General features: G+C 35.0%; 1 pseudogene; it reads right to left on the reverse strand.

The window, feature by feature from the left end:
• Nucleotides 1-374: 374 nt before the first annotated feature.
• LOC123252363 lies at nt 375-2,080 on the reverse strand (annotated as a pseudogene).
• Between the last annotated feature and the right edge of the window lie 21,356 nt (nt 2,081-23,436).

Raw genomic sequence — 23,436 nt, forward strand, 5'->3', positions numbered from 1 at the left:
TACTGGTATAATCCAATCTTGTCATTGTAAACGATCCTTGTGATATTGCTATAATCTCCTTGTTGACATTTTATTTTTTGTTTTTAAAGGGTATCCATTACATTTTTTCACATATATTATTATCATGATTGTCAAAAATTATTCAGATATATTTTTGTAACTAATCTATAAAAATATATGCATCAGAATCAATGATGAAATAGTTGAAAATTTATATGAGTAAATGTAATTCTAAGCTCAATGTGTCACAGTCACAATGTGGTCAGCAGAGGACCTTGAGGTGGCAACAATAAACTCTTACGTTACTCCTCTTATAATCTTATACCCTTGCTACATTGCCCCTAAAAGAGAAAAAAGGCTGAGCTGGCAGACACTTATTTGAATATATCAATCCACTCCTACTTCTCTATCTCAGTTAACAGTTTAGGAATTTTCCTCAAGCATTGCTTCCTCACCAATGTCACAAATTGTCCTCACCAATGATGCCAGTTACATATTATCAATTGCATTAGATGTTTCTCCTCTTTTCTATAGCTTTAAATTTTATTGAAAGAAAAAAAATTCATTGAAAGAACAGGGGAAAGATGTGTAAGCTACCATTTGTTTGCTGTATCATGTGAAAGGCCTATATAGTATATTTGGGATTACTGACCTGCTTTAATACCAATTACTGGACCATTCTTTTTTTTTTTTTTTTGGAAAGTTTTTTTTTAAACCCTTAAATTCTGTGTATTGGCTCTTAGTGGTGGAAGAGTGGTAAGGGTGGGCAATGGGGATCAAGTGACTTGCCCAGGGTCACACAGCTGGGAAGTGTCTGAGGCCGGATTTGAAACTAGGATCTCCCATCTCTAGGCCTGACTCTCAATCCACTGAGTTGCCCAACTGCCCCATACCTGACCATTCTTAAAACAGCACACTAAATTGGACTGAGTGTACTTGACAGAATAGTAACTACAATGAGGTCCCTGACAGCAGGTTCAAGAAAATCTTTATCCTTTGTAGCAATATTACTAAAGAATAACTTATCAATAACACCATTATTCCTCTTCTGACTTAGATTTAATCCAGTTAAATTTCATCCTCTTAAAGTACATGGTAATTTCTATCTTACTTTTTGGAGAGGAACAAGGTTTTCTCTTTATATCTAGGTGCAATAATACCACCAAATATCTCTCTGAAGAAAACTTTAGCAGTAGTGACATCACAGATGTCAGATACAACAATAAAATTACCAAATGATGATATTCTATCAGCTTCACCTGCTCTTGCATATTCAGTTGGCAATGGAGAAAGCTCTTGTAGGGATCATGAACCATGCAGGCTTTAGCATCTTCCTCACTAAGTGGTATTGCAAATATAGTTTCCTTGGACTAACAGACTTGAAGGAGATAGCTCCTGGAATATCTAAAGCTTCTCTGAGTTCTTTAACCAATTGCTGGACATTCAAAGTATCACACAGGTTTATAAGCCCAGAACATCCATTCAGAATCATAAGAGGAAGTTTGGGCTACATTGTTTATAACCTTGTAGGATTTTGGTGAGGGTTCACCCCATATCTTAAAGGACTCTGAGATATTCCTTTACTATATTCCTTCCTGAAATAATACGATTTTGCATGGCCATACTGAGTAGTATAAGTAAAGTCTGTTAATGCTAGCTGCTACCTAGTCTCCATAGTAGTCACTTTAGTATTACAGTTAAGCATCTCAGTCTATACCACTTCAAAACCTCCTGGTTCACACACTACTGTCCTTCAAGCCTGGCTTTTATAGCCATCCTGAGTAAGGTTACTCTACTAATATCAAATTCTTTAACAACTTCTTCAATGGTTATGTTTAAAGAAGCTACAGTCTTCACAAAGTGATATAGAATACAAATTATTTTTATAAGACTGAAAACAAGTCTGTTTATGTCAGCTTAATCTTAGAAGGTTGTAACCCTATATTCCACCATGTATTGAAGGATACAGTACATTTTTGAAAATCTGTAAATTTAGAAATATCTTTGACAGTGAGGCCAGTATCTTTGAAAGTTTTCCTGTCCTTCCAGAAGCAACCAGTGCCAAACCAACTGGATTCATATTATTGATGAGATCCAAAAGTCCTATCTTGGTAAAGACTAAGCAAGATGAGCTGATGGGCAGCCAGGTTGGTGGAGGCTGTTTGAGTGCTTTTCACAAGTTTAATCTTTCAAGGGCTAAAGAGGAGCTGGGTGATTGTGGTAGCAGTAAGTGATCTAGCATTTTATTTAAACATTTTCATTGGTATTTGTTAAAGAAATTTGCCTATAATGTTTCCCCCCCACCCTCCTCTGGTTTTGTTCTTCTTGGTTTAGGTAATCAACACAATGAGTGTCATAAAAGGAAATTGATTGGACTTCTTTGCCTATTTTTCCAAATAGTTTATATAATATTGGAATTAATTGTACTTTAAAAGTGTAATTTAAATTTAAAGGGTAGAATTCACTTGGGCACGTAGGTCGCACAATGGTTAGAGTTCTGGACCTGTAGTCAAGAAAACTTGAGTTAAGACAGGGCCTCTGGCATTTACTAGCTGTATGTGATTCTAGGAAAGTCAGTTAGGCCTGTTTGTCTCAGTTTATTCATGTGTGAAGTGAGTTGGTGAAGGAAATGGCAAACCATTCCAGCATCATTGCTAAGAAATCTCTAGATGGGGTCAAAAAGAGTAGAACACTATGATTAAACAAGAAATGAATTCATTATGAATCCATTTAGTCCTGGGGATTTTTTCATAGGTATCTCATTTATGGGCTGTGCAATTTCTTTTTCTTCTTGTTGTGTAAAGTTATTTATATATTCTATTTGTTCTTTTAATTCGGGGCAATTTATACTTTTTTGTAAATATTCATCCAGTCATTTAGATTGTGAAATATATTGACATATGATTGGGAGAAATGGCTTCTAATAATTGTTTTAATTTCTTTTTCACTGGTGGTGAAATCATCCTTTTCATTTTTGATACTGGTAATTTGATTATCTTCATTATTTGGTGTTTAATTGGAGAACATTAATTTGTTCTTTTTCTTGTTTTTTTTTGTTGTTGTTGCAAGTTCAATTCATTGACCTGTTTATCTCTATTTCATTGATGTAAGCATTTATAGATATAAATTTTCCCCTATGTAAAGTTTACGCTGTATCCCATAAATTTTGATATATTGTATCATTGTCATTCTGTTTAATGAAATCAATTGTTTCTATGATTTGATCTTTCATTGAAGCACTCTTAAGAATTAAATTTAGTTTTCAATTAATTTTTAATATGTTTTATGGTCCTTTTTGAATGTAGTACTTATTGCATTATGATCTGAAAAGAATATATTTAATAAATATTCTTTTCTTCTTTTTTGTTGTAAGGTTTTTATGCCCTAAAAATGGTTGATTTTTCTGTGTCATGTATCACTGAGAAAAACATGTATTCCTCTCTAATTCCATTAACCTTTTCCCAGAGTTCTATATTATCAAACTTTTCTTTTTTTCTTTTCTTATCTTTTTTTTTAAATTTTATTTTTTAGAATGGTTACATGATTCATGTTCTTACTTTCTTCCCCCCCAAACCCACCATCCCCCGTAGCCATTGAACATTTCCAATGGTTTCTTCATGGGTCATTGATCAAGACCTATTTCCATATTATTGATAGTTGTATTAGGGTGGTTGTTTAGAGATGACATCCCAAATCATGTCTGTATCACCTCGTGTTCAAGCAGTTGTTTTCCTTCTATGTTTGGACTCCTGTAGTTCTTCCTCTGAATGTGGGTAGCATTCTTTCCCATAAATCCCTCAGAATTGTCCTAGGTCATTACATTGCTGATAGTACAGAAGTCTATTTCATTTGATTTTATCACAGTGTATCAGTCTCTGTGAACAATGTTCTCTTCGTTCTGCTCCTTTCACTCTGCATCAATTCCTGGAGGTCATTCCAGTTCACATGGAATTTCTCCAGTTCATCATTCCTTTGAGCACAATAGTATTCCATCACCAATGGATACCACAATTTGTTCAGCCATTCCCAAATTAATGTAATAAACTCGTTTTCCAGTTTTTTGCCACCACAAAGAGCATGGCTATAAATATTTTTGTACATGTCTTTTTCCCTATGATTTCTATGGGGTACAAACCCAGCAATGGTATGGCTGGATCAAAGGGCAGGCAATCTTTTGGCTCTCTTTCGGCATAGTTCCAAATTGTCATTCAGAATGGTTGGATCAATTCACAACTCCACCAGCAGTGCATTAATGTCCCAATTTTGCCACATCCCCTCCAACATTTATTACTCTCCCCTGCTGTCATTTTAGCCAATCTGCTAGGTGTGAGGCGAAACCTCAGAGTTGTTTTGATTTACATTTCTCTAATTATTAGAGATTTAGAACACTTTCTCATGTGCTTATTGATAGTTTTGATTTCTTTATCTGAAAATTGCCTATTCATATCCCTTGCCCATTTATTGATTGGAGAATGGCTTGATTTTTTGTACAAATGATTTAGCTCCTTATATATCTGAGTAATTAAACCTTTGTCAGAGTTTTTTTGTTATAAAGATTTTTCCCAGTTTGTTGTTTCCCTTCTGATTTTGGTTGCATTGTTTCTGTTTGTACAAAAGCTTTTTAATTTCATATAATCAAAATTATTTATTTTATATTTTTAATTTTTTCTAACTCTTGCTTGGTTTTAAAATCTTTCCTTTCCCAGAGATCTGACAAGTATACTATTCTGTGTTTGCCTAATGTTCTTATAGTTTCCTTCTTTATATTAAAGTCATTCACCCATTCTGAATTTATCTTGGTATAGGGTGTGAGATGTTAATCTAAACCAGTGATTCCCAAAATGGGTGCCAATGCCCCCTGGTGGGTGCTGCAGCAATCCAGGGGGGCAGAGATGGCCACAAGTGCATTTGGGGGCTGTGAATAACTGTAAGGGGGTGGTGGTAGTATGTGACAAGGGGTATTAAGTAATATTTTTTCTGGAAAGGGGGTGGTAGGTCAAAAAAGTTTGGGAACCACTGATCTAAAATTAATCTTTCCCATATTGTTTTACAATTTTCCCAGCAGTTTTTGTCAAATAGTGGATTTTTGTCTCAAAAGTTGGGCTCTTTGTGTTTATCGTAGGCTGTCTTGCTTGCATCACTTACTCCAAGTCTATTCCAGTGATCTTCGCTTATGTCTCTTAGCCAGTACAATATCGTTTTTATGACCACCTCTTTATAGTATAGCTTAATATCTGGTACTGCTAGGCCACCTTCCTTCACATTTTTGTTATTATTTCCCTCGATATTCTTGATCTTTTGTTCTTCCAAATGAACTTTGTTATAGTTTTTTTTTCTAATTCTATAAAAAAGTGTCTTGGTAGTTTGATAGGTATGGCACTAAATAATTTGGGTAGAATGGACATTTTTATTATGTTAGCTCATCCTACCCATGAGCATTCAATGTTTTTCCAATTGTTTAGATCTAGTTTTAATTGTTTGGAAAGTGTTTTGTAGTTGTCTTCGTACAATTCCTGTGTTTGTTTTGGTAGATAGATTCCTAAGTATTTTATATTGTTTATGGTGATTTTAGGTGTTTCTCTTTTTAATTCTTGCTGCTGTGATGTGTTGGAAATATATCAAAATGCTGATAATTTATATGCATCAATTTTGTATTCTGCAACTTTGTTAAAGTTGATTATTTCTACTAGTTTAGTAGTTGAATTATTTCTACTAGTTTATTAGTTGATTCTCCAGGATTTTTAAGGAGAATATGAAACAATTCATTGATACAATCACATATCTACAAAACAGATCTCAAAGAGACAATGTAAGAATTATTGGTTTACTGGAACATAATGACAAAAGAAAAAAGTTTGGAAAAGTTTGGAAATCTTCATACAGGTAATTATTCAAGAAAACTGCCCTGACATTCTCGAATAAGAGGGAAAAGTGGAAATTGAAAGAATCCACATATCACCTCCTACATTTAATCCACAACTGACAAAGTCCAAGAATATGATAGCCAATTTCAAAACCTACCAGACCAAGTAAAAATATTATAAGCTGCTAAGAAAAAGTCATTCAGATACCAGGAAACCACAGTTAGGATAACACAGGATCTGGCTGCATCTACATTGAAGGACTGGAAGTCATGGAATACAATATTCCGGAAAGCAAGAGAAGTGGGTCTACAACCAATATTCAACTATCCAGCAAAACTGACTATATTTTTGCAAGGGAAAGTATGGTCAGTGAATAAAATTGAAGACTTTCAACCATTCATAAAGAAAAAAAAAAACAGACTTAAACAGAGAGTTTGCTGCCCAAACACAGAACTCAAGAGAATCACCATAAGGTAATTAAGAGAATGGGGGAGGGGAAATTTCTTTTCTTTAAAAAACCTAAGAAGTTCAATCAATTTGTATCCCTAAAAGTAAAGAAGATATTGGTAAATATTAAAAATTATTATTATAAACAGGGTAACAAGAAGAAGTTCACTTAGAGGGAACAGTGACAAACTGTATAGGATGAAATGTCTCTCTCTATATATATATGTATATATGTATGTATGTATCAATGTATGTATGAATATATATAAACCTAGAGGGGGAAAAGAAGGATATAATATTAAGAAAAATGGGAAAACAGATAAAATGGAGTAATTTATATTCCATAAAGAAGCTCATGGGGAGAACAGGGGAGAAGAGCAATACACTAGAAGGATAAAGAGGTTGGAGAGAGGAAATTCTTAATACTTAAATGCATTGAAAGTAACTTTAAAAAGGAAGAATAATCAGATCCATTGGCTTGACCCTGTATCTTGCAGGAATTTTACCCTGCCATTTTCCATGTTGCAGACGCACTCACCCATAAAATGGAAGCAAATAGCAGAGTGGATTAGAAACCAAAATCCTACCATATGTTGTCTACAAGAAAAACACATGAGACAGGCAGACATACATAGAGTAAAAATGAAAGGCTGGAGCAAATTCTATTGGGCTTCAACTGAGAAAAAGAAGGCACGAGTTGTAATCATGATTTCTGACAGAGCCAAAGTAAAAATAGATCTAGTTAAAAGAGATAGGGTATGTAATTACATCCTGAAAAAGGCAGTAAAAACAATGAAGAAAAAGCAGTATATAACATGTATGCACCAAATGGTATAGCATCCAGATTTCTAAAGGAGAAGCTAGGAAAGCTCAAGGATGAAATAGATAGCAAAACTATACTAGTGGGTGACATCAACCTTCTCTTATCAGATCTAGATAAATCAAACCAAAAATAAGTAAGAAAGAGATAAGAGAAGTGAATGAAATCCTAGAAAAATTAGAGTTAATAGATATATGGAGAAAAATAAATAAGGACATAAAAGAATACACCTTCCTTTCACCAGCACATGGAGCATTCCAAAGATTGACCATGTACTAGGGCATAGAAACATGGCAAATAAATGCAAAAAAATAGAAATAATAAATGAAAACTTATCAGATCATAATGCATTAAAAATAGTTATTAGCAAGGAAAAATGGAGAGGCAAACTAAAAACTAATTGGAAATTAAATAATATGATTCTCCAAAATAAGTTAGTGAAAGAACAAATCATAGAAACAATAATTTCATTGAAGACAATGACAATGAGGAGACTTCTTACCAAAACCTATGGGATGCAGTCAAAGCAGTTCTAAGGGGAAAATAGTGCATATATTAACAAATTAGGGAGGGCAGAGGTTAATGAATTGGGCATGCAACTTAAAAAACTAGAAAGTGAACAAATTAAAAATCCCCAGATGGAAACTAAATTAGAAATACTAAAAATAAAAGGACAAATTGATAAAATTGAAAGTAAAAGAACTATTGAATTGATAAATAAGACTAGAAGCTGTTATTTTGAAAAAAAACACAGATAAAATAGACAAAGTACTAGTAAATCTAATTTAAAAAGGAAAGAAAAAAACCAAATTAACAGTATTAAAAAGGAAAAGGGAGACCTCACCTCTAATGAAGAGGAAATTAAGGCAATCATTAAAAATATTTTGCCCAATTACATCGCAATAAATATAGCAATTTGCCCAATTATATGGCAATAAATATAGCAATCTAGGTGATATGGATGAATATTTACAAAAATATAAATTCCCTAGATTAACAGCAGAAAAAATAGAATGCTTAAATAATCCAATATCAGAAAAAGAAATTGAACATGCCATCAAAGAACTCCCTAAGAAAAAATTGCCAGAGACTGATGGATTCACAAGTGAATTCTGTCAAACATTCAAAGAACAACCAATCCCAATACTATACAAATTATTTGACATAATAAGCAAAGAAGGAGTCCTACTAACTTCCTTTTATGACACTAATATGTTACTGATTCCAAAGCCAGGCAGACCAAAAAGAGAGAAAGAAAACTACAGACCAATAACCCTAATGAACATAGATGCAAAAGTCTTAAATAGAATACTAGCAAAAAAAGACTCCAGCAAGTGATTCAGAGGGTTATCTATAATGATCAGGTGGGATTTATAGAGGGAATACAAGGATGGTTTAACATTAGGAAAACCATCTGCATAATTGACCATACCCACAAGCTAACAAACTAAAATCACATGATTATCTCAATAGATGCTGAAAAAGCCTTTGCTAAAATATAATACCTGTTCTTAATGAAAACACTAAAAAGTATAGGAATAGAAGGACCTTTCCTAAAATAATAAATAGTATATATCTAAAGCCCAACAATCATCATATGCAATGGGGATAAATTAGACGCCTTCCCAATAAGATCAGGTGTGAAACAAGGATGCCCATTATCACTCTATTATTTAACATTGTATTAGAAACACTAGCAGTAGCAATTAGAGAAGAAAAAAATTGAAGTATTAAAATAGGCAATGAGAAGACTAAGCTATCACTCTTTGCAGATTATCAAACTTTTCTAAAATTTTATTCATCTCCTTAACTTCATTCTTATTTATTTTTTTGGTTAGATTTACCTAGTTCTGAGAAGGAAAATATGAGGTCCCATTCTAGTATAGTTTTACTGTCTGTTTCCTCCTGAAATGAATTTAATTTTTCTTTTATTTGGATAGATCAAAATTGCTTACAATCTCTGAGTGGAGGGAAGGGGGAGGAAGGGAGATGATTTGGATCTTATAATTTTGGAAAACATGTTGAAAGTTATTAAATTTCATGTAGTTTGTAAAATAAAAACAATTCAATTAAAATAATTTTACTAGACCAATTAGTAATGTGTATTTATTATTGAAATCATTTTAGTGTCAATGGTATCTTTTAAAAAAATGGAGTTTCCCTGATTTTCTTTTTTAATTAGATCAGTGGTTCCCAAACTTTTTTAGCCGACTGCCCCCTTTCCAGAAAAATATTACTTAGCCCCCTGGAAATTAAATTTTTTTTAAATTTTAATAGCAATTAATAGGAAAGATAAATGCCCCTGTGGCCATCACCACCCTCCTGGATTGCTGCAGCACCCACCAGGGGGTAGTAGCACCCACTTTGGGAATCACTAAATTAAATCTTATTTTGCTTATACTTTCTCTGAGATTAAGATTGCTACCCTTGTATTTTTTAATATAGCTGAAGTTTAGAAGATTTTACTCCAGCCTTTTGCCTTTACTCTATATGTATGTCTCTGATTCAACTGTTTAAACAACATATTGTTAAATTCTATTTTTCACTCTACTCTGCCATCCAGTTCCATTTTATCAGTGAGTTCTAGATTTCCCTTAATCCTATTCTATCCTGGCCTATTCTAGCCTATCCTAGCCTATACTACTCTCTCTGTCTCTCTCTCCTTCTCCCCACGTTTGTCCCTCCACAAAGTCTGTTTTGCTTCAGACCACTACTTCCCCCAATCCTCCATTCTATTGGCTCCTCTTTTTATTCCTCTCCCTTCCTACTTCCCTATAAGGCAAGATACATTTCTTAACCCAACTTAGTATGTGTGTTATTTATTCACCCTTTGAGTCAATGTAATGAGAGCAAGTTTCCAAAATTGCCTCCCCATATCTTACTCTCCACTGTTAAAACTCTTTCCTTTGTACTTCCTTTGTGTAAGATAATTATCCCCTTTCCACCTCTCCCTTCCCCCTTTTTACTAGTGCATACCTCTTTGCCATCCCTTAATTTAATTTATTTTTTTAAAATTATCCAATCATGTTGAACTCATAATCATGCCCTCTATGTATACTCCTAAATGATAAAATTCTCAAGAGGTACAAATACTTCTTTCTCATGTATTAATGTAACAGGTTAACATTATTTAATTCCTCATGATTTCTCTCTCATATTTACCTTTTAATGTTTCTCTTGTGTCTTGTATTTGAAAGTAAAATTTTTGATTCAGTATTGTAATTTTCATTAAGAATATTTGAAAACACTCTTTTTCATTAAATATCATTCCCATATCACACCCCCCAGAAGAATCATACTCAATTTTAGTAGATATATAATTCTTGGTTGTAATCTCATAACCTTTTCCCTTTTTAATATCACATTCTAAGCCCCCTGATTGTTTAAGCTAGATGTTGTTAAATATTCTATTATCCTGAGTGTGGCTCTGTGAGTTTTGATTTGTTGCTTATTGGCTGCTTGTAATATTTTCTTCTTGAACCGGGAGCTATGGAATTCAGCTATAGTCATCCTGTGAATTCTCATTTTAGGATCTCTCTCTGGAGCTGATTAGTGGACTCTTTGCATTTCTATTTTGCTATCTGATTCTAGGATATAGGAACAATTTTCCTTAATAATTTCTTGAAACATTTCAGAACATTTAAATTACAGATTCAATGAAAACCAATTTGAATTTAAGCAATGTTAATATTCTCATTATGTGGCTAGTATATAGTACACTCATTTATAAGCCTATTTCTTTATAGACCACTAGCCCTTTTCAGGAACTAAAAATATAAGATAAGTTTGTCTTCACAATTATTTTAGGAAAGATCTGACCATTTATACTTTGAGTCTGTAATTTCTGAGAGGTTTCTTTTGTATTTTTGTATTGTATGTGTAATCTTAAATTTCTTTGAAATACAATGCCTTTGGAACACCAAAATAATGATAATAATTTCTTGAAAAATGATGTCTAGACTCTTTTATTGATCATAGCATTTGGGTAATCCAATAATTCTTAAATTATATCTCCTTAATTAATTTTCCAAGGCAGTTGTTTTTCCAAGGAGATATTTCGCATTTTCTTTTATTTTTTCATTATTTTGATTTTGTTTTAATGTTTCTTGATGTCTCATGGATGCTTTACAGTTATTAACTCATTTGATCCTCTCAACAATTCTGAGGCAAATACTATTGTTATAGATGAGGAAACTGAGGCAAATAAAAGTTAAGTGACTCATTTAGGGACATACATCCAGTGTCTGAGGATGGAATGGAATTCAAGTTTTCCTAACCACAGGGCCAGTGCTCTATCCAGTGAATGAAAGGTTATCTGCTGCCAAGTTATTTCAAATACCCCAAAGTTTCTAGGCATAAGGAATAAGTTCTTTAGGACCAATGATCATGTCACATATACATAGAATCATAAAATTTTGTAATGAATGGGCCTTAGAAGTCATCTTGTCTAATCCCTCCATTTTTATGAGAGGAAAAAAAAATCATCAGCCCATAGAAGGAAAATGGCTTGTCTAAGGTCACAATAAGTTGCTGACAAAGCTTAAATTAGTACCTGTACCTACTCATTCATAGGCCAGCTATCTCCCTTCCCTACTCCTTGGAAAAAAGATCTGGGTATAGATGCTCATTACATATATGTTGAATTTAGTGTTTGTTATCATATGGATGATTGTTGAGAAATTTCTGTTTTCAAGCACATTTTTGTGTTTCCATAGTTGCAGTGTAACCTTCAGATTTCCCTCACATACATGGATTGCCTTTGAAAGTAAGCACAGGAGGGACAGTTAGGTAGCACTATGGAGAGAGCACTAGGCCTGACTCAGGAGGAACTGGGTTCAAATTTGATTTCAGATACTTCCCAGCTATGTGACCATGGGCTTAAACCCAAGATTGCCTAGCTCTTGGTGCTTTTCTGTCTTCGTACTGATGTTAAGACAGAAAATAAGGGCTTTTAAAAGAAGAAAGAAAAAATAAAGTAAACCTAGAAGAAGTTGTCCTAATATTAACTATGATGAGATCTATTTCCTTTATTCTATGGAATCACTTAGATTTTCTTTTTTGTTCCTTTGCATTTAGAACACATTTTACCAAGAAGCACAATGAGGTCCAAACTGACCATTACCATTCCTACCTGTGTGAAGTCTGCCTCCTTAAGAAATTGCTTCATCAGTAGCTTTCACCCAGAAGTATTAGCTACAGCCTTTGCTTTAATTCAGCTCCATCTCACACAGACCCACCCAGGGTCCTAGATGTAGTACTGTAAGGAATCTTCAAAGTCATTTACTTCATCCTCCTTACTTTACATATAAGAACACTTAAAAGTAGTCGTTGACTTGCCCAACATTACCCAGTGATTCTTTCCACTACACTACCATAACCTTCCAAGATGCCATCATTTCTCAGGGTGGCTGAGTGAGTCAGGGGTGACTCCATGACACCTGTTTTTGCTTTTCCTACAGCACAAGCCTGTCCTCATGTAAGATCAAGCATTTCTTCAATCAGCAGCTCCTATTTAAATAGAACTCAGGAGTCCAAAGTTACAAATTGTATCTGGTTCTCAAAAAAGCTCACAGAGTGACTGAGAAAAACGCACTATACATCTTAGAGAAAAGATTCTCCTTCCCCTCAGTCTCTTGGGGGAACATCTGAGTATTAGATTTGGGGATGAGGGATGTTAACAACATTAGTTACCACCATTTCTCTTCAATAATCCTGAGGCACAGTCCAATTAGCTTCCAGCAGAGCATTCATTTGCCTACATTGTGAGGTTGGAGAGGATTAAAAAGGAGCAAGAGGATGCTTGTACTTGGGTTCGTCCTTTACATAACTGTCAGGTGTTCTGGCAAAAGGCAGAGGCTGGTGCTGAAGGGGTTTTTGGAAAGAAGTCATCCAGAGGGAAAGAGAGAAGGAATAAAATCCATAAAAAGACTGGGTTCCTGCCACAAAAGCTTCCTGAGTCCTTTGACTTTCCTTAGGAAAATGAATGAGTAAACTTTTCCTTAGGAAAATAAATGAGTAAAATGAAATATGGAATATATGTGTGGTTGTGACCATGACTGTCTGTCTATCTTTGTGATGCTAGATGAAGAGAGCAAAGGGGCAATGGGGTAGGGATTAGGAGGAGTGGAACTTTCTCTAGGCAGGTGGCTAAATCTTGATAAACTGCCAAAGCACTTAACAGCAGCCTCTGTGGCTCAGGGCTCTATGCCATGCTTTTAATTTTTTCCAGACTGCAGCACCTTGAGCAAAAGGGACTGCCAGAAAATGCCATTAAGGGAAGGGTTATGTAAGTGACAGGAGGTACAGCTGGGTGAGGGGGTTGAAGTGATAAGTGAGAAAGAGGATAGGAGACAAGGTGAATGTAGCTGCATGGGTGAGTGTGCAGGAGCCAGATATGGAGTCCAAGCTTCAATTTCTTATGAGGCAATGATAGGGGTGGTGTAGGGAGATGAAATGAACACATTGATCTGTGCTAAAGGAATGATGGAAGAGAATTCAAGAGGAGAAAGGAAAATAAAGGGCAAAAGTAGACCCCAAAATGCTAGTCAAAATATTGGGCCAGTGAGTATGTAGTTAGAAACGTAAAGAAAGAGAATCAGTGTAGTAATGAGGAGATTGTATTTTTTTAAGTTCTTCCATTGATTTGTTATTTGATTTAGCTCTGTTCACTTAGCCTCTCTGGGCCTCAGTTTGCTCATCTGTAAAAGGATGGGCATAGACTAGTCTCTAAGATTATTTCCAGCTCTAAATTTTCAACTATTTTCTGATTATAGGAAAGAGACTAGGGAGAAGAAAGTAAAGTGGTGAGCAGTGCTAAAAGATACAAATTATGTTTTGTTCTTTTTTTAAGGAAATATAATCATTGTACCTGGAAAATTCAGGGTCAGAGAGCCTACATGCCTAGAAGGATAGTTAGGTTATTGCAGGGTATACCCCTGACTCTTCATTAACATGATTGAAAATTTATTTTTAACCACGAGCAATATATGATTGCCTTGGTAAAAATAATGTGACAGGGGGCAGCTGGGTAGCTCAGTGGATTGAGAGCTAGGCCTAGAGACAGGAGGTCCTAGGTTCAAATCCGGCCTCAGACACTTCCCAGCTGTGTGACCCTGGGCAAGTCACTTGACCCCCATTGCCTACCCTTACCAACTCTTCCACCTATAAGTCAATACACAGAAGTTAAGGGTTTAAAATTAAAAATAAATAATGTGACAGAATGATGGCCTTCAGCAGCAAGAGCTAAGAGACAGATAGATAGACAGAAGACAGAAGCAGGAAGAGGAGGAAAAACAGAAAGAGGAAGAGAAGGGGAAGAGAAGCAGAAGAAAGGAGGGAGAAGGAGGGAAAGAGAAGAAGGGAGTGTGAGAATAATATACTTTTCACCAAAAGTGAGGTGACGAGAAGTTTAAGGTATTTTTTTTTGTTGGCAGGTGGGAGTGGGATGGTATGATATAAGGGGGTGTATAGATGTATTTGTGTGTGTGTGATCCAGTGCCATATATTAGGTAAAACATGATTGAAAGATTCACTTAAGTGGAATGAAATTTCTCTAGGTTTAAAAAGCGAGACTAATTGTCCTCAAACACCCTTCATTGAAAGTTCCTATTCCAAATGGGCCATGAGTTTGTGAGAATCTCTTTGATGACAATACCTATAGAGTGACTAGAGAAAACATGCTTTGGTGGATAGACTATATAAGCAGTAGTCACAGAACCTCCTCTCTCACTTATACTGACCTTGGGCAAGTCACTTAATCTCTAGGATTCATTTTCCTCATCTCTAAAACTGAGATAATCACTATTTCTCCGCCTTTCTTGCAAATTTTTGTCTTGAGATAAAATGAAATAATATTTGTGGAAGAGCTTTCAAAAGTGTTTTGCAGATGTAAAGTATTATTTTTCTTAACACTTAAGAATAAAATTTGAGCATGAAATTTGGCTATGAAAAGTATTGTAGAATGAGAATGATTCATGTCATGAAATTAGGTCCCTATCATACACCCTCAAAACTCTAGGACAAGAGTTTCTGAAAACAATGCTTGACATGATTTCACAGTTGTCAGAAATGGGGTTCCTGCTCAGTAATATAGCTCTGAAGTCAAATGCAAAAAGTATTGGAATTGAAGTCAGACATTCAAGCACCACTTCTGCTACCTGTGTGATATTGGGCAAGTCATTTCCCCTTTCAAATCCTCATTTTCCTCATCTATAAAAAAATGGTTCAGACCAGATAATTGCCAAAGTTTCTCTCATTTCTAAATGCTAAATTTATTGAGGATGGAAGACATTGATGGTAAAAGAGCATGTTATTCATTTGTAGCAATATTGATAAGAACTGAATATGGAGCAATGAACCCTTGAATCACAGAGAAGGGGAAAAAGTATCACAAACTTAGATTTTGGCAGGTTGTCTTTTTTCTAACTTTCTGTAATTATTTTATGCTTGGAACCTTCTGAACTAGATATTTCCGTCTTCCCCTATCCCTGCTAATAGCATCAGAAGTAGGAAACCAATAAATTACTACTACTACTACCACAAGCCCTTCTTATAAAACTCCCAATCCTTATCCAGATTATATGGGATGGCTAGTGACAGTAGTTTTTCCATTTATAGGGAAGGGAAGTAAGAGCTTGGTATGCTGACACACCAGGTTCAAAAAAGCATCATCTAGAAATATCTTCAATGAACTTCTATTCATCTAAGGCCAATGGACCATCATGCAAATCTTTGTTGACAGCTCAGTTATAACCCTCCTTATCCTTCCTCACTCTTTTTAGGTGGTTCACTCATTCTGCTAATTTTAGGGGGTCAGAAACCAGACAAATTTGAGAGGAGTCAAATAAAACTTATAGTTCTATGGATAGGGAAGGTTCCAGTGCTCTTCTTTTGTTGTCCCTATCTTTCTTGCTGCTATCTCTTTGTGTCTCACTTTATGACAAATACACTTCCTTCATATAAATTAAAATGCAACAAAGGCCTATTTGTTTGTTTCCAGTATTTAACAATCTACATAATTCTTCTTAGGAATCTAAAACTCTGGCTCTTGAATGGACACATATAGAGGACAGTGAGTGACACAAAGAAATATCTCTAGCTTCACAATTTTGCCTTGAGTTTAACTTGGATAAGAGTAAGAGATTGAATGAGAGATAGAGGCTGGGAGGAGGGGAGTTAGTAAAGGGCAAAAGGTATTTAGAAGATTGGTCCCATTTTTTGTTGTTGTTTTTGGCAGCATCTATTCAGCTACCTTACTGTAGCTTCAATAATACATAAGTTTTTATACCTCATGTCTGATACTATGGGTAACACCAAAAGGGGAAAAAAGGAGGCACATATGAAATCATGGAGAGAATGAAGAGAAATAGTGTTAGTATAAAAGTATAGACAAATTTTAGGGCTAATTTTATAAACAATTAGCTGTATGACATTGAGAATCCATTTAAATCAACTCTTTGGGTTAAAATTTATTTTTTTATCTGTAGAATAATAGTTTATTGCCTTCTTAGGGAGGCAATAGACTCTTAGAATGTCAGAGCTTGTGAGGAATATACTTTATTAGTAATTTTTATTTTTTATTTCAATACATGTTTTAATATTAATTTTCTGACGTTTTGAACCCATGTTCTCTTTCTCACTCTCACCTCTCTCCTCTCCCCAAGAATGCAGGTAAGGTAATATGATACAGATTGTACATGTACAACCATACAATATGTATTTTTAATTTCATCATTTGTGAAACAAGAAACATATTGATTACACTAAAGATAAATTCATGGAGCAAATAAGATGAAGAATGGCATGTTTCAATTTGTAATTAGACTCCATCTGTTCCTTCTATGGCAGTGGATATCCTTTTTATCTTGAGTCCCTTGGAGTTTCCTGAATCTTTGTCTTGTTCATAATAATCGTCATTCACAGTTGATCATTATACATTATTGCTGTTATTGTGTACAACGTTCCCCTGGTCCCATTCGTATAAGTCACTTCATATAAGTCTTTACAAGTTTCTTTGTAATCATCTTATTTGACATTTCTTATTGCACAATATTATTCTGTTATAAGCTTATACCACAAATTGTTCAGCCATTCCCCAATTAATGGATATCCCTTCATTTTTCAGTTCTTTGCCACCACAAAAAGAGCTGCTATGAATATTTTCTACAGATAGGTTTTCCCCCTTATCTTTAATCTCTTTGGAATACAGACCTCTTTGTGGTTTTGCTGGGCCAAAGAGTATGAACGATTTGATGGCCCTTTTGGCATAGTTCCAGATTGTTCTCCAGAATGGTTGTATCAGTTCACAGTCTGCCAGCAGTGTATTAGTGTCCTAATTTTTCTTCATTCCCTCCTACATTTATCATTCTCCATTTTTGTCATGTTAGCCAGTCTGCTGGATCTGAGGTGGTAACTTAGAATTGTTTTAATTTGTATTTCTCTAATCAATAGTGATTTGGAGCATTTTTTAATAAGACTAAAAGATTTTTCTTCATCTGAGAATTGCTTCTTCATATCCTTTAACAATTTTCTAACTAGAAAATGCTTTGTATTCTTATACATTTTATTCAGTTCCCTACCTATTTGAGAAATGAAGCCTTTGTCAGAGATTTGTTATATTTTTTCCAGTTGGTTGTTTGCCTTTTAATCTTGGTTGCATTGCTTTTGTTTGTGTAGAAACTTTTAAATTTAATCTAATCAAAGTTATCTAATTTACATCTCAAAATGTTCTTCTTGTCTTGTTTTGACATAATTCTTTTCATATCCATAGGTTCGACAGGTAAACTACTTTATGTTCCTCTAATTTGTTTATGATATCACCCTTTATTTCTAAATTATGTATCCATTTTAACTTTACCTTAGTATATGATGTGAAGTATGGACCTATGCCTAATTTTTGCTGCCCCTGTTTTCCAGGTTTTTTTCTAATAGTTTTTGAATAATTTATTATTTCTTAATGTTATATAAACCTTGCCATATGTGGCTAGAAATTAAATAACCAGAAACTATAGGCCTTGTTGACCTTAGGCACCCTTCAAGGAAGTAGGAGTGGTTATTTTGGGTCTGCCTCCCTAAGTCTTGTGTCCACACAAAAGGTTACATTTTGGGTTCCCCTATAACTTGTGTTTGGACTTTGCCCAAATTTTGTTGAATATTAAGGCTTACATGCTGATATATATCTCAAACAATTATACTGGAAAACTATCTTTTTCTGGAAACTACCTAGTCACCTACTGGCAATCTAGCTGCTTGTCCTTTTGTCCTTGCTTGAATTCTATAAAACATAAACTTCATAGAGACTTTAAAGGGAACAACACCTTTTCCTGTCTCTCTTTCTTCTACAAGTATGACAATTAAATTCTTTCTAAAATATTTCTATGTTTTGAAGTTTGATCTTAACCAACAAGCTACACTGAAAGATGAAGTAAGTTGTAATAAGAGAAATTCAGTGTCATTGCCAAGGGGACAGAACGTGGACGGACCAAGGTCTGACCTAAATTTCTAGCCTAAGTATGCTTCCCATTGCATCCATTTGAACTGGAATGTTCATATCACTTCAAACACCATCACCCCAAATTGGATGGCACACATTTTAACCACTGTGGTTACTTAGAATAGGGAAAGATTAAGACATTTAAAAATGAAGACCATGTCTTAGGTATCATCATGTCTGTCCCAGAGAAAAGCACACTGTATTTCATAAAGAAGTTAATAAATACTTTGTAAAGTTAAAAGAAATCAGAAAGTTAAAAGATTTTGTTTGCATTCAAAATTATATGAACTAAAATAATATCTGTAAGACCAAATTATTGAGGTCCATAAATACTGACATGAGTTAGTCAGAAAACAGTTATTAAGTGCTTACTATATGTCAGGCATTCAACCAAAGTGCTGGGGCTACAAAGAAGGATAAAAACAGAGAGTTCAGATTACAATGGGATTAGCAGTATGTAAATAACTTAATGCATGCAAGACATACACTATGATTAGAAGGTAATCTCATGGTATAAGAATACAGAGAGCCAGTAAAGAATGTTAAATAGAGGAGAGATAGAGAGACTCTAAAAAGTACTAATAACTAGGGGATTACAGAGGGAGAGAGTGACTGGGAAAGTTCTCCTACATACAGTACAGAAGCTATTTTGAAAAAATTCAGAGAAACAAAGAAGCAGATGTGAGAATGAAAACCATTCCATTTGTGTGTGTTTTCCAATGCAAAGGCAAGGAGACAGGATTTGGAATATGTTTTTTTTTTAAACCCTTGTACTTCGGTGTATTGTCTCATAGGTGGAAGATTGGTAAGGGTGGGCAATGGAGGTCAAGTGACTTGCCCAGGGTCACACAGCTGGGAAGTGGCTGAGGCCGGGTTTGAACCTAGGACCTCCTGTCTCTAGGCCTGACTCTCACTCCACTGAGCTACCCAGCTGCCCGGATTTGGAATATCTTAAACAAGGAACAGCAAGTAATCCAGTGTAGCTGTATTGTAAGGTGTATAGTGGAGAGTAAAATGTAAGATGACTGGAAAGGTAAGAAGGATCCAATTATAAAAACATAAATGTCAAACAGAGGACTCTATATTCCTGGAAATAACTCAGAGCCTTCAGGCCTATGTTGAAGGGGGTTGGGGGGAAGTGCTCTAATTCCCAACTTCCCAGCACCCAAGAACATTTTTGTATGTCCCACTCCTCTCTCCAGTCACCCAAAGTGAGCACATCCTCCCTCCTCTCTCTGTGGTAATGAGAGGTGTTCACAGGAAGCTTAAAGTTGTAGTTTGGGCACCTGTACTTGAAAACCTTCACCAATGCTAGTCTAGGGTTTATTGATGGCAGCAGTGTGGAAAGCTGGTGTATAACATGATCAGATCTATACTTTGAGAAAATCACTTTGGAGATTGGGTGGAGGATAGAATATATTGGAGAGAAACTCAGAACAGGGAATAATCCAGTGTAAAAGGAATGATGTCCTGAACTAGAGTAGTAGCCATATGAATGGAAGTAAGGGGACATATAAAAGTATGATGGTAGAAATGATAAAATTTGTAACTGATTGGATATATGGGGTGAGAGATCAAGGAGCACAGGATGACAATGAGGTCTAAGTCTGAATGACTGAGAGAATAGTAGTTCCATCAGCAGTAATAGAGAAATTCAGCAGAACAGTGTATTGAGAGGGTAAAGTAATGATTTCTCTTTTGGACATGTTGAAATTGAGATGTCTATAGGACATCCTATTCAAGTTGTTCAAAAGGCACTTAGTATTTGGACACTGTCATTTAGGAGAGAAACTAGGGCTTGAGTAAATAGATCTGAGAATCGTTGATATAGAAATAAAAATTGAACCCACAGAAGCTAATTAAATCTCCTAGTAAGACACAGCAAAAAAGGGAAGAGGGCCCAATGCAGAGATTTGGAGGACAGTCACATTTTGTAGGCATAAAATGTAAGAAGAACCTTCAATAGTGAGGAAAAAGAATTCATCAGACAGATAGGAGGAGAATCAGGAAAAAAAATGTAATACCAGGAAAGACTAGAGAAGAGAATATTCAGGAAGAGAACTCAACAAGTATTTTAAAATATTTTTAAACATTTACTGACAGGGAAATACATAAGGTAAAATAACCAAAAAAAAGGTAAAGAAACAGTAGAAGCAGCAACAATAGCCCCTATCCTCAAGGAATTTATATTCTGACAGGATATATAGATATATAGAAAGTAAAATAAAGATAATCATTGAGAAAAGGCACTAGCATTAGTATAGGATTGGTTACTTATTGTGTTGAATATGCAAAGAAGTCAGTAAGGATGAAGATGTAGAAAAGACAAACAAATTTGACAATTTAGGGGTCAATGATAAAAAGTTCAAAATAACTGGTATTAGAATGCCTCTGTTGCTAAAGCAGTTCAGTATCTTGATGAAAGCTTAGTTTGGAAAAAAAAAAACCATCAGCCATATGTACAATGTATTGAAGGAGAAAAAAGACTAGAGGCATAGTGCTCAAATATTAAGCCTATAGTTACTCAGTTCCAAGCCAGCACTAAAGCTTCTCTCTATGAGAATGAGAAAATTAACTTCTGATTATAAGATGTGTTTAGGAATTGACATTGTTGAAGGGGAAAGAGTGCTAAGGATTAGTGGACTATTGAGGGCACAGGAAATAGTTTACAATATCAGTTTCTGCATTCTCAGTTTATCGCCTACATTCTAACTTCAATTTCCTTCATTTGAATACTAATCTATGATTAACCAATTAAATTTTATGTTGTCATCTACCCCCAAATCTTTCACCATCTTCAGCCATTGTTTGTTTTGCCAAGCCCCAGTCCTTCAGCAATCTCATCCTTTTAATTACGTGATCCTCTTCTTATGCCATTGAATGGTACTATAGGATGTCACACAAGTCTGCTGAATAGACGATATATATATATATATATGAGACTCACACATGGACCTTTACCACTATTTGACTTTTTTTTTTTTACTTTCCTGAATGATCATCATGTGTAACACAGAAGTTATTCCACATTTCATCATCTGTTTTCACGGTTAACCCCTACTTTCAAACCTTCCTCTCAGCAAAAGACTTTGACCAAGGATATACTGAGAAATTAGAAATTTGTTATGAGTTTCCTCTTCGTGCCAGTTCTACACCTAAAATATCTTCATCATAATACACTCCCATTCTTTCCTACTTTGCTCCAGGAGGAAGATATGTCCTAGTTCATTGCTAATGCCACTCTCTTCTTCTGGCCTTGATCCTCCTTCCTCCAGAGCCTTTCCTCTTTGATCTTACCTCCATCCCTACATGTATCTTCTAGCTCCTTCTCCATTGCCTTAAAAACTTCCCAGATTTCTGCAAAGTGTTGGAAGAGCACCAATAACAACAAAAGCCCCAAACAACCTCCTCTTGTACTCTTCAATATACTTATTGAATTATCTCTATCTGATTTGCAGTTAAAATCCTAGGAAGAGGCTTCTACTCATGACCTACACACCCCAAATTCCTTTCTATTCATTTCTCTATCCATTGCAGCCTCAATCCTGAAATCCATCAGTGAATTGTAATTGTTCTTTCCAAAGTTCACAAACACTCTTAGATATGGAATCTACCTTTCTCCACACATAGTAGCATGATTAGTACCCCAAAGAAATTTATTTTTGTACAAACAGGTCTACCCCCATTAAAAAGTCTCTTTGGGATTCTAATCATGCTACTATCTTGTTAAAAATATTTCAGTGACTGGATAGAATTTTTTTTTAAAAAAGTTATTTATATCCTTTAAGATCTGGCCTTCATCCATTAAGAAGCACACCCAACTGTCTCAGTGTTAGTGTCTTCCCTTTGAGTTTATTCCCATCTCATATTTTATCTAGTTTACACATATATTTTTGTAGCTTGTCTTTCCCATCAGATGGTGAACTGCTTAAAAGCAAGGAATGTTCATTTTTGTTTTTGTCTTTCTTTGCATCCCCAGTGCTTATCCCAGTGAATGATTGCCATATGGTAGGCACTTAATAACACTATTCATTGACTGACTACTAGAACTTAGATCCTTTCAAGAATCTATGATCCTGTGAAGTCAGGCATAATTTAAAACAACGAACAAACTTTACAGAACCTTTGAATTAGATGTGCTGCAATACTCTGATAAAATTGTAAAGTGATCAGGTTTGGTCTCTTGGTTCCACAGCTTTCTTTTCCTTTACCTTTTTTGTGCCTTTTTCTTTTTAATTAGGAATAACTCTGGCTGCTTTCAGTTCTATTAAAAGGGTCAGAACAGACAATGTTGGCTGGTGTGTCTATAGTATCACAGAGTTAAGAACTTGAAGGAATTTTTAAACTTAACCACCCCTCCCCCACCCTAATTCCAAGGTCACATGGGTAACAAGTCAGCCAGGAATAACTCAATTCCTCTGATTTCCAGATCAAAGTCTCCTTCCACCGTACTGCTGAAATTCGGTCATGCTAAAATCATACCCAAACCAAGTGTTTACATTTTAAGCATTTATTTATTAATTATTAAATGAAATGCTTTGTTTCCTATTAAAATATTTTCCTACAAAAACAAGAAAATTTAGGAATCAGATAGGGGACAGAGATTAAGGGAGACCTTGAAATTAAACATAAAATTATAATTTTGGCCATGAGGGCAGACTTGATTTAACATTCCGGTCAGTTGAGCTTGATACAAATACATGAACATTGACAAACAGGCAAGCTCTCTTTCTCTCTCTCTCTCTCTCACTCTCTCTCTTTCTTTCTCTCTCTTTCTCTCTCTCTCTCTCTCACTCTCTCTCTTTCTTTCTCTC

This window comes from Gracilinanus agilis, chromosome 1 (genome assembly GCF_016433145.1).
Source record: "Gracilinanus agilis isolate LMUSP501 chromosome 1, AgileGrace, whole genome shotgun sequence".
NCBI classification, from domain to species: Eukaryota; Metazoa; Chordata; class Mammalia; order Didelphimorphia; family Didelphidae; genus Gracilinanus; species Gracilinanus agilis.